General features: G+C 64.0%; 1 protein-coding gene across 1 annotated transcript in view; it reads right to left on the bottom strand.

The window, feature by feature from the left end:
- The window catches only part of MFGE8 (milk fat globule EGF and factor V/VIII domain containing), a 102,310-nt gene extending 97,942 nt beyond the window's left edge, over positions 1-4,368 (bottom strand). The window contains exon 1 of the mRNA XM_082769377.1: positions 4,362-4,368. The gene's annotated coding sequence lies outside the window, so the exon portion shown is untranslated. The remainder of the gene's footprint in view (positions 1-4,361) is intronic.
- Positions 4,369-13,276: the final 8,908 nt, after the last annotated feature.

The following is a 13,276-nucleotide window of genomic DNA, read 5'->3' as shown; positions in this document are numbered from 1 at the left end:
CCACCCGGGAGGGGCGCCGGGGGGGGGCTTCCGGCTGCCGCTGACGTCCCCGCGCCGCCCGGCGAGGCCCGGCCCCCCCCCCCGCCACCCCCCCGCCTCCGCGCACATGGCCGGGCCCGGCGGTGCTGCAGTCAGGGGGGTGCGCGGGCAGGGCCGGGTAGAGGCGGCCGCGTGGCCTAATGGATAAGGCGTCTGACTTCGGATCAGAAGATTGCAGGTTCGAGTCCTGCCGCGGTCGTAGCGGAACCCCTCTGGAAATTCAGGGTGTTTGTTTTTTATTCCCCCTCTCCCTGCTTTTTTTTATTTCTTTTTGGGATCATCAAGGAAATCAAACGGGACAGGGGGCACAGGGCGGCCCCCCACGCGTGGCTGAAGGGGGTCCTAAAGCTGCGGTGCCCCGGGGCTGCTGCTGCCGCCTCCCCACCCGCTGTTGCCCCCAGCTCTCCGCCCGTTTTGCTCTTTTATTCAAAATCAGCGTGAAAAGAGGCGGCTGCTGGCTCTGCGGGGGAAACTATGGGGTCACCGGGTCTGTGACAGCAGCAGGGCAGGGGGTGCTGGGGCACCCCATGGGCACAGCTGGCAGGGGGCTCAGCCCCACCCCGGGCACTGCTTTTCACCATTTCCTCACCATTTCCTCACCATTTTGCTCACGTCCGACACTCACGGGGTGCTCGCAGCGCCCAGAAGCGCTCCACGAGCCTCGGGGCACCCCAAAACCTCCCGGCAGGGCTATGGGGGCGGCTCGGCACGCAGCGGGACACCCCAGGGCCCCAGCACCCCACACAGCTTGGGCGAGGGCTGCGGGGCCGCGGGGCTGGGAGCCGGGGTCCCCGGCACCGGGATGGGTGACAGCGGAGGGGACGGCTCGGAGAGGGGCAGGGGGCGGCTGAGGGACCCTGGGTGCCGATGGGAGGCAGACGGGGACCCGAGGGGGCGAGGGGACGGGGGAACGGGGCAGGGGGGAGCCGTGCCGGGCCGGGCCGGGCCGAGCCGAGCCGTGCCGGGCCACCAGGTGTCGCTGCGGTCCCGCTGCTGGGGCCGCTCACACGGGGCAGGGGCCGGGGCCGGGGCCGGAGCCGTCGGGGCGCGGTTCCTCCGCTGTCCGACGGCTCCGCTCCCCCGCAGGGCATCGAAGGGAGGCTCCGAGGACCCTGCCCCAGATCCTCGGGTCCCCGCGGAGCGCTCCGGGGGCTGGGGTAGAGCGGGGACAAAGCCCCGGCTCCCAGCAGCAGCCCCGACGGCAGCGAGGGGGACGGGATGGGACGGGACGGGGTCACCTCCCCGGCACGGAGCAGTGCGGGGACACGGGGACAGCCCCGGCCCCTGCAGCCCGCTCGGAGAAAGGCGAGGCTGAGCCTCGGGCGTGCGCCCTGGGCCCCTCTTTGTGTCTGCAATCGCGCCGCTATCGCGACCGGCGCGACATATATACTGCGCGGGGTGGGTCTCGTCCCTCGTCCTCCCCTCCGCTGCTTTATTTGCACGCCCATCTGCCGCGCGGTCCCTGCTCTGGTTATTTTTATCACGGTCGATTTTTTTTCTTTTTTCTTTTTTTTTTTAATAAAAATAAAGAAATCGCCCCACTAAAAAAAAATCCCTCCCTCCTCAAACGAAAAATAAATAAATAAATAAATTAATTAATTAATTAAACAATTTCTCCCTGAAACACCGCCGCTTCCTAAGGTGTGGAAAGGGGGTAAAAAAATAATAATACTAAAGATAAATGGGGAAAAGGCCCGCAGGAATTTCCCCGGGGCTGGGGCCGGGGGGGCTGCAGGCACAAGCCGGGGCAGGGCGGCAGGGGGGTGCCCCCCCCGGGCCCTTTGTCTGCCTGTCGGAAGCCCGCAGCCCTGCGCGCCCCGTCGGGGCCGGGCACGGAGCTGCCGCCGGCGGGGCTGGGGGCTGCGGGCCGGACAATGGGGCGGCGGCGGGACTTTGTTTAACCCCATTGCCCCCCAGCCGGCGGGGCCAGGGGTCAAGGGCTTCGCCAGTCGCCGGGGCACGGCCCCGGGGGAACGCCACGTCGGGGGGGGCGGCCGGTGCGGGACCCCTCCGGAGAGGGGCACCTGGGGGGGGTGAGGAGGGCTCCGGGAGGGTGTTTGGGTTTTTTTTTTATGGGGCACAGAGCGGGGCTACACGTTTTTCTAGGAGAGGGAGGCGAGAAGCGGCCGCTGCCTCCGGGCACCCCCCGGTTCTGCCTTCGCCCCCCGGTTCGGGGGGTGGGTGTGGGGGGGCTGCGGGAGGAGGCAGCCGGCTTTGGGGGCGTGCAGCCTCTCCCCGGGCAGAGGGGGGCTCGTGCCGCCTCTCCAGGAGCCGAGAAATGGGCATTTGATAGGTGACGTACGGGCTTACGTGGGAATCCGTGCCCAGCACCGCGCTGCCGGCGCCTTTTCTCCTGACACCACACTAACCCGCAGCTCGCACCCCCCTTGCCAGCCTGGGGGGGGGGTGGGGGGGGAGCGGGAGGGGGGCAGGAGAAGGGAAAAGAAAAGCAGCCCCCTCTTTTTGCTGCTCGGGAGACCAGCCCCGGAGCTCCGAAAGTGAGCGAGGGCGAGGGCGAGGGGAAGCGGCCGGCAGCCGGCACCGAGCCGAGGGGCCGGGGGGGGGCCGGCAGGGGAGGAAGACCCCCCCCAAAACCCCTTTTATTTTGATTTTATTTTATTTTTTTTTTCTGGGACTAGGGGCGAGCCGGCGGGGGAGGAGGCTGGCACCCGAGGTAAGTCCCCTCCGCCCGGAGCTGCGGGCACGGGCGGTGCCGGCGCTGCGGGGGCGCGAAGGAACCGGGGGTTGGGGAGCAAAGGGGGGGGCACAGCCGGGCCTGCCCCATCCCCGTCCCCTTCCCCATCCCGGGGCAGGGCCCTGGAGGGGCTGCGGGCTCGGTTTTAGGGCCGGGGGAGGTTGGAGGCGGCGGGGGGACAGGCGGTGGCGGTGGTCCCGGGGGTCGCGGGCAGCCCGTGCCCCGCACCCTGCCCCATCCGTCGGGGCCGGGCCGGGGTCCCCCGGGTGGAGCAGCCCCCGGAGCCCGCTCCCAGCCCCGGGCTCCTCCCGTGCGTGTCTCAATTCACTCAGGCTTGACTTGGCAATAAGCTCTCTCAATAGGGTGACAATAGAGCCCCAGTGGGACCCGAACAAAGAATTTGAAAGTAGTTAAATTGCAGGACACGTCCATCGCCTGGGTGCTTGAATTAAAGAAAAAAAAAAATCGGAGAAAAGAAAAAGGAGAGAGACTTTTCTTTGGGCTGGTGAGAAAATGCTCAGGGTAAAAGTTGGTTTGGCGTCTTCATTTCAGCGACAATGGAGCAGAGCTAATTCAATAGGAAACGCGGGGATTTTTTAATGAAAAGACCGCCAGGGTTACACCGAAGTTAAGCTCTTGTGAATTAATTATTAGGGCAAATAAACTGGGGAGGGGGGGAGCGCTCTGGAGGGAGTGTTGCAATTTCTTAATATTCTCCTTTTCGTGTTTAACGACAATGCCATTAGGTTTCGACTCTGGGTGAGCAAAAGGATTTCTTACACTCCCCGGGAAGAGGAGAAGACGCTTTTTATGGTGTTACTTAATTGCTTTTAAAATAAAATACTACGGAATTTGGCAACGAGCTCCGGTTTCTGCTGGCGGTGGCGTTTGGGGTTATATTTCCTTTCGTGGCAACTCGCAGACGCAAAAAAAAAAAAAAAGGAAAATAACGGGGAAATTAAAAAACCCCAATGTAAAGGCGAGGCGGCGAGTTCGGCTCTTCCAGACCCCTCGGTCTCGATCGGTTTATTTTCTCCTACAGAGAAAACCCGTCCGGGGCTGGCTGCGTGCTCACCAGGGCGGCGAGAGGCTCCCCAAAGCCGGTCCGGGGCATTGCTTTGGGAGAATCGCAGATTAAAAAAATAGCAGCCGGGTTGGGTTAACCGCAGGAAGGAAGACGAGGAAAAAAAAATAAAATAGAAATAATGAAAAAAGGTCGGAAGCGAAGTAAAGGTGTGCCAGGAGGGAGGGTTATTTTATTTTATTTTTTGGTTTTATTCTATATTTTTTTCCTCGCTGCAGAGGCTGCAGGCGAGGCGCTACGGGTGTAATTATATAAAAAGGGGAATTAAGCCAGGGAAATATGGAAGGAGGAAGAGGAAGGAGGAGAAGGAAGGAGGAGAGGAGCGCAGGCGGCACCTGCCGTGCCGGACGGCTGCCAGCTCGCCTCCGCCTGCCGGCGGGCTACCGGCGGGGCGAGACATCGCCCGGCTCGGCCTGGCCGTCGGGGCTGGGTAGCACGGCTCGGCTCGGCTCGGCTCGGCACGGGAGGGACTCTCAGCCTTTTTCTCTCCCCCCGCTACCACCGGGGAAAAGCCCGAGGTGCTGCTCTGCCCGACGGCTGCAGTGCCGAGCCGAGCCGTGCCGAGCCGTGCCGAGCCGTGCCGAGCCGTGCCATGCCCTGCCAAGCCCTACCAAGCCCTGCCGAGCCCTACCAAGCCCTACCAAGCCGTGCCAAGCCGTGCCAAGCCGTGCCGAGCCGTGCCGAGCCGTGCCGAGCCGCCCCGCTGCGGGGAGCCGTGCGGACTTTCAGCACTTGGACAGCGGTGCGGTAACGGGGCCGGGCCGGGCCGGGCCGTGCCAAAAAAGCCCGGGGGCAGCGCAGGCAGCGGGGCGGCCGCGGCCCCTTTCTGCTGGCCTCCTAAGGGGACCGGGGGGGCGACACCCCGAGGGGACCCCGAGGGGCTCCGTACCCCGCTGGGGGGGGCAGAAGGGAGGCCCCCGGCCGGGCAGGGCAGGGGGGAGGCGGCAGCCCCGCAGCGGGACGAGGTGGCCCCGAGGGGGCGGGCAGCTCGCCGGGGGGTGTTGGGGGGGACATAGGGGGGTGGATGGGGGGAGCGGCCCCTCTGCCCCTCGCAGCCCCATCCTCGGGGGGTAATTAGGGGGTGAGCTGGAGGGGCTGCGGGCTGTGCTGGGCAGAGCCCGGCAGCAAGCAACCCCCGCCGCCGCCGCCTTCCTCCCGTCCTCCTCCTCTCCCCCTCCTTTCCCCCGCCTCCTCCCCTCCCCCCTTCCCTCCTCCTCCTCCCTCCTCCTCCTCCTCCTCCTCCTCCTCCTCCTCCTCCTCCTCTCCGCCATGGTTGGAGTGAATCGGAGGCTGCCGGGCTGACGTCAGTGCGGGCAGAGCCTGCCGCCGGCGGCAGCTCCCGGCCAGCAGCCACAACCGGCACCGGCAGCCGCCGGGAGGACGGCGGGGGGAGCCCGGCAGCAGCCGCCCCAAACGCTCCGTGCCCGGCCACCCCCAGGGGACGGCGGCCGCGGGGGTCGCTGCTCGCCCCGGGGCAGCCCTGCCCGCCCCTCCGCCCGCCTGCCCGCCCGGGGAGGGGCTGGGGGGGGTCCGTCGTTCTTCGTCCTCACCCCCCCCGCAGCCCAAATCCATCCCCAACGCCGCCCGTTTCGTCCAGGGACGGCCGCCGCTGCCCTCGCCCCGGCTGCAAGCGTGAGTGTCGCGGCCGGGCGTCGCCGCCGCCATCGGGTGTCCCCCGGGGGGCTGGAGGGCGAGGGGGGTGAAAGGGGGGGGGACGTGGCCCCGGGAGGAGGCTGCTGTGGGGGGGGGGAGGATGGAAGGGAGGTGGGGAGGGGGAGCTGAAGTTGGGCCGGTCCCCGCGGGGAAGTTGCGAGGCTCTCCCGGGGGACAGAGCCGCCCCCCGCCGCTCCCTGCCCCGGCCCGGACCCCCCCGTCGGGGCTGAGCAGCCCGCGGCGAGCGGCGGTGGCCCGGGGGGGGAGGCTCAGGGGGGAGGCCAGCGGGGGAGAACGGCCACGGGGCGACCTTTGGCTGCCGGGGGCGAGTTGGCTCCGGGCAACCTCTCCCCGGCCGGCCGGGACCGGGCAGCCCGACGGGGCGGGCTGTGCCCCGACGGGGCGGCGGGGAGCCGGGGCCGAGCGGTGCCGGCGGCGGCCGAATTGTCCCCAAATGTCCCCGCTCGCCGGCCGGAGGGGTGGGCGCCGGCCAAAACACGCCTGAACGGGGCCGAGCCCGCCGGCACAGCCAGCGTTTAGGCCCCGGGGGCAGTCCCCGGCTCCCCCAATTTCTCCTCCGGGCACAGCGGGGGCTGCCGCGGGGCCTCGCTTTGCGAGAGGGGGGGACCGGGGGGGCACCGGGGCACCGGGCTCCCCGCTCCCCTGCTCGGATAGAGCGGCCCCGGGGCCGCCGCTGCCCGTGCTGCGGTCTGCCAGCAGCTGGAGGCTTTTTTTGTTTCGCATTCGCTTCTCTCTGCATCTCCGCTTTATTTTCTCCCTTTTATTTTTTTTTTCCTTTTATTTTTCGTATTTTTTCTTTCGCTTTTTTATTTTTCTTCAATTCTCCTTTACTTCATTTTTTTTTTCCCCTATGCATTCTCCCCTTCTGCTCTCCCTTCCCCGCGGACTCTTATTTCCTCGGCTTTTTTATTTATTTATTTATTTTTTTCCCGTGTCTCCCTGGAAGTGAAACGCATTTTAGGCCTCAGCCTTAAGGAAACCCGAGCGGGAGCGGTGCAGGTGCCCTGGGAGCCTGCACCTGCCCGGATCCCCCCCCCTTCGACGTGCCCGGCCCCACCGGGCCAGGAGGGGGTCGGGACCCCGGCCCCTTCCCGGCCTCGTCCCGGCCCCGGGAGCCGGAGGAAAGAGCAGCCGGGGGCCGGGCCGCTGCGGCGGAGCCTTTTCAGAGCCGGAGCTCGTTTAGACGTGGCTTTTAATTGCTAAACAAAGCAACACGTTTCCTCAACGCCCGTCGGGAGCCGCCGCTTGTGCGTAAAGTTGGCGAAGCCCCGGTTGTGGGAGGAAAAGGGGAAAAAAAAAAAAAGGGAAAAAAAAAAAAAAAAAAAGCAAACACACACAATTAGGAGGAGATGCAGCTCGGGGCGGCGAGGCGCGGGGGGTTACTCTAGGTTGGCTAAAAATAACTTCTCCTAATTAAAGAAAAGTGACGTCAGACGCGCAGGGCGTGAAGAGGGGAAGGCAGCGGGGCTCGGGGCAGGGCGAGCGCCTTCAGGCACGGCGGGGCCGCCCGGCAGCCGGACAGCACGGCCAACGGGGCTCCTCCGAGGGGCGGCCGGCGGGGCCGGGCTGCCCGGCTGCGGGAAGGGGAGCACCGACCGCTCCCGGGGCCCCCTGCCCCGGGGGGAGCCCTACAAAAAGCGGGGGGCTCCGGGGCCGCCTTCCCCAACCCCCGGGGGGGATTTGTGCGGAGGCTCCGCGGGCGCGGAGCGGCGGCGGCTGCAGCACCATGGCCAGAGCCTCGCCCGCCCCGCCCCGTCGGGGAGGCAGAACCTCGGCCGGGCCTTTTGGGAGACCTCCCCGCTTTTTTTTTTTAATAATTTCTTCTTTTTATTTATTATTATTATTTATTTTTTTCACCGTCCTTCTCGGCTAAACCGGGCCGCAGCCCGGGGGATCGTTTTCCCCCGTTGTTCTGCCTGTGAGTGCAGGGAAGGGCAGCCCCCGGTGTCCCCCATCCCGGTGTGTCCCCCCCCCCCCGATCCTCCCGGTCCCCCAGGTGAGGCCGGGCGCTGGCTGCCTCCGGGCTCTGCCCGCTGCGGCCTCCGGAGCCCCCCGCTCGCTCCCCGCTCTGCTCGCCGGTGCTTTGCGATGTGCCAAGGAGCCATTTTGTACGCGTCCTGCTTAAACTGCGCCCCAAATAATAATAAAAATAATGATAATAATAATAATAAAATAAAAAATATAAACCGACGCCCAAGCGATAGGAAAAAAATCCCCCAAAGGCCAGCAGCATTTTTCTCCTAGGTGCCGGGCCTCCGCCTGCACGGAGCGGGTCGAGGCCGGGGGCTCGGAGCCGAGCAAAGCGTTGCCGAAAAGCAGCAGGGAAGAATCCCGGGATTTATTTCTGCGGAGAGAAATCCCTTCCCTTACCCGGCGGAGAAAGGGGGGCCCGCTCCCGGTACCCCAGCAGGGGGACCGGGACCGGAGCGGGGCCGCATCGCCGCCGCCGCCGGCAGCCCCCCGGTGCTCCCCGCGGTCGGGGGATAACGGGGACACCCCCGGGGGGAAACTGAGGCCGGGCCGTGGCCCGGGAGAGCCCCTTCCGTGGGCACCGGGCTGCGGGCACCGCTCGGTATCGCCACCACCGAGGGGCAGCCCCGGGGAGCGGGGCCGGTGGGCACCTTCCCCCGCCCCGGCCGGGGAACGCGCGGGCAGCAATCACCGTAACGGCGGCAGCAATAAATTAGGGGCAAATCCACAGCCGGAAAATTAAGGAGATCCGGTTTGTAGCGATTTTTATTTTTTTTTTATTTTATTTTTTTTCCCTCTCTCTCCAGGGCAGATTAGAATAACCTCAGCCGAGCCCCCTCCCGAGCGGCTCGGGGCCGCGGGGATGGCACCGAGGGGCTGGGGAAGGAGCAAAGATTTCTCCCCACCCGCCGCAGCCCCGTCGGGGTGCCCGGGGCACCCCTGGGCCCGTTTCTCGTTAGGGAGGAGGAGGAAGGCAGCCGGGAGCCAGGCAGGGCGGCTCGGCTCGGCTGTGCGCCGGGAGCGCGGAGGGGCTGGCAGGGCTGAGCCTGGAGCTTTTAGCCTAATTGAGCTCCCGTATTTTTATTTTTTATTATTTTTATTATTATTATTATTTTTCAAAGGAAAGGCGGGGAGGGGGAAGCGAGGAGAGGGAGAAATAAAGAAGCCGAGCGGAGCTCGCCGAGAGCCGGAGCTGCCGGGACCGGCAGGCTGCGCTCAGCCGCGGCTGCTCCCGCAGCGATCGCTTCGTTCCGCGGCTCCCCCGTTTCGCAGCAGGTCCCATTTTACCTAAACCTCAGATTTAAGGGAAAGCAACGTTTAGGAGCGGCGACGGATTACAGTTTTTATTTTATTTTTATTTTATTTATTTATTTATTTTTTTTTTTGCGGGGCAGGTCAGATAAGCATCCCAGATAATCACATTTACCTCCCGGCATTTTATTATCCTTATTGCTGCTGTTGGATTTGTGTGCGCCGCGTTCGTCGCTGCACGCACAGCGCGCTAAGAGCCGGCGAGGGGAAGAGCAAAACCTAGAGGGGAAATAATTAAAACGGGGGCGGGGGGGGGGTAAAGAAAGGGGTGTCGAGAGGATCCGGGCGGGATCGCAGGCGTATCCCCGGCCCGGCTGCTCCTCGGCCGATTTGGCTGCGGGGAAGGCGCCGTCCGGGCCGCCCCGACGCCCGGCCAGGTGCAGAGGCCGGACGGGGCGGGCGCTGCTGCAGGAGGAGAGGTTGCGAGGGACGGGGGGGGGGGCAACGGCGTGCTGGGACCGGGGAAAGGCAGCAGGAAAAGGGAGGGAAAAAGGGAAGGAAAACGTACGGGGAAGGGAAGGGAGGGGAAAAAGGGAAAGGCCGGGGAAAGGGAGAAGGGAGGGCGAAGGACAAGGAGAGGGAAGTTAGCTGCTGGTGGGTCCTCCGTGCCGTGCCGTACTGTGCCGTGCCGGGGGTGCTGCCCGCCCGTGCCCCCTCTTTGATGCCGAGGGGGGTTCTGTGGGGCCGGGGAGGGCACCCCACAACGCGGCTCCTGCAGCACGGGCGGGGAGGCGAAGCACGGCGGGTGGGGGGCAGGCGGGTGCCGGGGCGCCGCGGGAGGAGGGTGCAGCTGGGGGCGTGCTGCTCCGAGCCGAGCTGCTCCGAGCCGAGCCGAGCCGCGCCCGCCCCGTCCCGCCCGCCCCGTCCAGCAGCGGGGGCTCGGCCGGGGCCGGGGCGCCAAAACGCGGGAAAAGGGGGCGCGGATTTAAATGCGGGGCCGCCGATTGGCTGGGGGGGGCGTGACGTCACTTCCCAAAGGGGGCGATTACCATGCGAGGGGAGTAGAAGTTGGGCGGCGGGGCGGGAGCCGGAGCGGGATCGGGAGCGCTGCTGCTGCCCGGGTCGGGACCGCGCGGGGCTCGGCTCGGCTCTGCCCGGCTCGCCTTGGCTCTGCCCGGCTCGCCTTAGCTCGGCACAGCTCGCCTCGGCTCCCCGCAGCCCCTCACGGTGCCTTGCTCGCTCCCGCAGCGCGGCTCCGTCTCCTCCGCTCCTCGTATTTATCTTTTTTTTTTTTTTTTTTCTCTTTTTCCCCCCCTTTTTTCCCCCCTTCTCTCTCCCCCTCTGGCTCCCCGCCGGCAGATCCCGGCCGCTCTCCCTCTCCCCCCCCCCCTCCCCACGCCGTGTGCCCTCTCCCCGCAGCCGACGGCAGCCCCGCCGGAGGGATGTTTCTGTCTTTGGTTATCTAGCTGTATGAGTGTTGTGGAGCCATCATAAAGCTAGATAACCGAAAGTAGAAATGACTTCCAAACCTGCTCGCCCCCGGGGAAGAGGCTGCAGCAGGACCGGCGCCGCTGGAGCCCGGAGCAGAGGCGAATCGCGGCCCCGCCACCTCGGGGCTCCAGGTAAGCGCCGCGCCCGCCCCGTCGGGGCGCTCCCGGGGGCTCCGGGCACCGGGACGGGAGGGCCGGGAGAAGCGGGCGAGCCCCGCGCACACGCCCGCAGCGTTTCGGGGCTCGGCACGCCGGGAGGCAGCCCTAAAAAACCCGCTCCCGGCTCCGGGCAGGCGCTGGGTGCGGGGCTGGGAGGCTGGAGGGGGCGAGCGCCCCGGGCGCCTCTCCTAACAAAGCCTCCCCCGTCCCCACCCTGCGGGTCCGACCTCAAACCCCCCCCCAGTTTTGGGATATTTTTCTTCTCTCTTCTTCCCTGTCTCTCTTCTCTCTCTCTCTCTTTTTTTTTTTTGGCTTGGTTCTGGCCTCCCTTTTGGAAGGTCAGCTCGCTCATCATGCGATCGCTCTCCCCCCCACGCGTCGGCTCTCGCTTTTGTCCGTGGCTGGGGGGTCCCCGGGGAGGGGGGGTCCCCGGGGAAGGGCAGGGGTCCCGCTGCTGGGTGCACCCCTCCTGGTGTGCGGCCGCCGGCCCCGCAGCTTCCCCGGGAGCCGAGCAGTCGGCAGGCACAAAGCCTCCCTCACCTCCGCTGCGAGCCTGGAGAAGTTGAAACATAATATGTATTACAATGTCTGGCAAATAATAAAAAAAAAAAAAAAAAAAAAAGGAAAGAAAGAAGAAGAAGAAGAAAAAAAAAAGCAATTGGCAAATCTGCATTCCGTTCCCATGGCGACACAAAGCACCGCGCTCTCCGCCGAGCCTCCCCAGCACGTTTTCCCAGCCGGTGTGGGGCGAGCGCCCTCGGCCGGGGTTGGGGTCCCCAAGGCCCCCCCCAGCACCCTGGGGTCCGCACGGGGCATCGCCGCCAGCCCCTCGCCTGCTGCTCACATCCTACGGGGATGCTCCCCACGCCGCCGTGAGCCCCCGTGGGCCGTGACAGCCCCGGGGAGGTTTCTCCCCCCGGCTCCAGGGGGCTCCTCGTGGGGTCTCTGCCCCCCGGGAGCCGCAGTGGGAGCCGGGGGCACCGTGGCCGCGCTCCCACCGCTGGCAGAGGTGGGCAGCGGGTGCCCGGCCGTGGGGCGAGGGCGGCGTCGGGGGGCTGAGCCGCCCGTGCCCCCCGGGGAGGCGAGAGGAGGGAGCCCCGCGCAGCCCCCAGGCAGGTTTTCCAGCAGCCCTTGCACGGGGGAATGGCGTCAGACGCCACGTAGGCCCGCAAAGCTAAATCTGCCTGTGCACCCTTCCAGGGCCGGCAAAACGTCGCCATAACCGCAGTAAGGAGAAAGGATCTGAGCCTGAATCGGGCTATACCGCGAGAGAGAAAAGTTCTGAGGAGCTGGTGGTATTATGTATTCTAATGAGGAGTCATTGGAGAAATTAAAAAGGGCAGAGAGAGACGACGACGGCAGCGCTAATTCCGCAGGAAGCCTCCCAGGGAAAAGGCCGTGTGAGTGTGAACGCTGAAAAGCATGAAGGCCTGGAATTAGACTATCATTTAGAGAGCGTTACTAATCCGAAGTTACAGCAGTAATTCCATGATTTGCTGGGTCCCACACGCAGCGCCAGAATTAAAGATACGGATTTTCTAGAAATGTAACTCAACTGTGGCACCGAGTCTCGGCGAGATCCGAATGAATCATTCATTCCAAAGGCAGCGAAAGACGTGTCATTAAGAACCAACCTCCTTCTCCCCAGCCCATCTGGAATATGTATGCTCAATGCAGCCCCAGAAATTGTGGAAGAGATCGGAGGTGGGGAGGAGGGAATGTAGTGCTTTCCCTCCTTTCTGATGGCGGTTATTTTTAAGAAATAATTTTCCAATTATTTCCACAATATTGTGAGCGGCACTCGATTCTTCTCCTATTTATTTCCCCCCCACCCTCCCCTTTCCGTATGATAGCATCGAGTCAGGTGCAAACGGTTTCGGTGGAGATGCTTGAAAACTAGAGCGAACAAAGCAGGAGAGAACCGAGCAAGGTGGCTGATGAATGCATTTATTCCGGAGTAATGATTTGATGGGGGATGGAGGAAAGAAACATTCAAATTCCTAATGAATATAATTCAGGAGGAATCACTCGACCAGCGTGGCAGAGAAAATCTGTTTGGTGGGAGTGTTTCTGCACTGGCAGAGCCCAGGAGGTATTTCTGTCCCTGGCTTTTGTAATTGCAAAAGGTGAAAATTTAAAAAAGGGGGATCGGAGGGAAAAAAAAAATTATATATATATACACGCATATAATAAATGTGTTTGTGTGTGTGTATATAAATACATATATATATATATATAATTTTACGAAATAAAATGGAAGTGTGGAAATCAGTGTCTACATGCAAACTCTTACAAAGGATCGAGGCAAGCTTTTTCGCCTTGCTGTTGGATCCGTTGTTCAGAAACCTCCCTTGGCTCCTCGATTTTTTTTTCTCCCCCAGACCCCGCGTTCTGGGCGGATTTTTCGGGTGTTTTGGCAGGCTGTAGGGCTGGTTGGCATAATCCACAGCAGCCCCCCCCCCCCCAAAATGGGGTTGAGGCAGGGACGGAGCGCTCTGGCCTTTGGTTTCCAGCGGGGAGAAGCCGTGGTTGAATTTTTGTTGGTGCCGAATTCTGCCTTGTCGCCCTCCCTGCCTGCAGGGCTGGGGGAGGCGCGGGGTCCTGGTGAACAAGGAGGCTGAGGCTGGCAGTGAAGGATGGGGACGGTGGCAGGAGCCTCGCCAGCTTGTGCGCGTGGGTGGAGGGCGAGGATGTGGATAAAGCCCCCTGGGTGCACCCATCCTCATGCAAACCCCACCGCCTCTCGTCCCTCGCAGCCCGGTGCCAGCTCCTCGCTTTGTGCCCTTTCTGAAGCCCTGGTGGAAGGGGGTCACCGATTCAGCTCCTTAGGGCCAGGGGTGGATTTTGGCGAGCGGGACCTCAGCCGAAACACCCCGGCAGCCCCCACGGGTCCCCCTCCATCCGAGCCTTTGC

Source organism: Aythya marila (genome assembly GCF_965140915.1).
Source record: "Aythya marila genome assembly, chromosome: 11".
Classification (NCBI taxonomy): domain Eukaryota; kingdom Metazoa; phylum Chordata; class Aves; order Anseriformes; family Anatidae; genus Aythya; species Aythya marila.
Note: the sequence above shows the minus strand (reverse complement) of the source record. Positions and strands in the feature narration are given on the sequence as shown.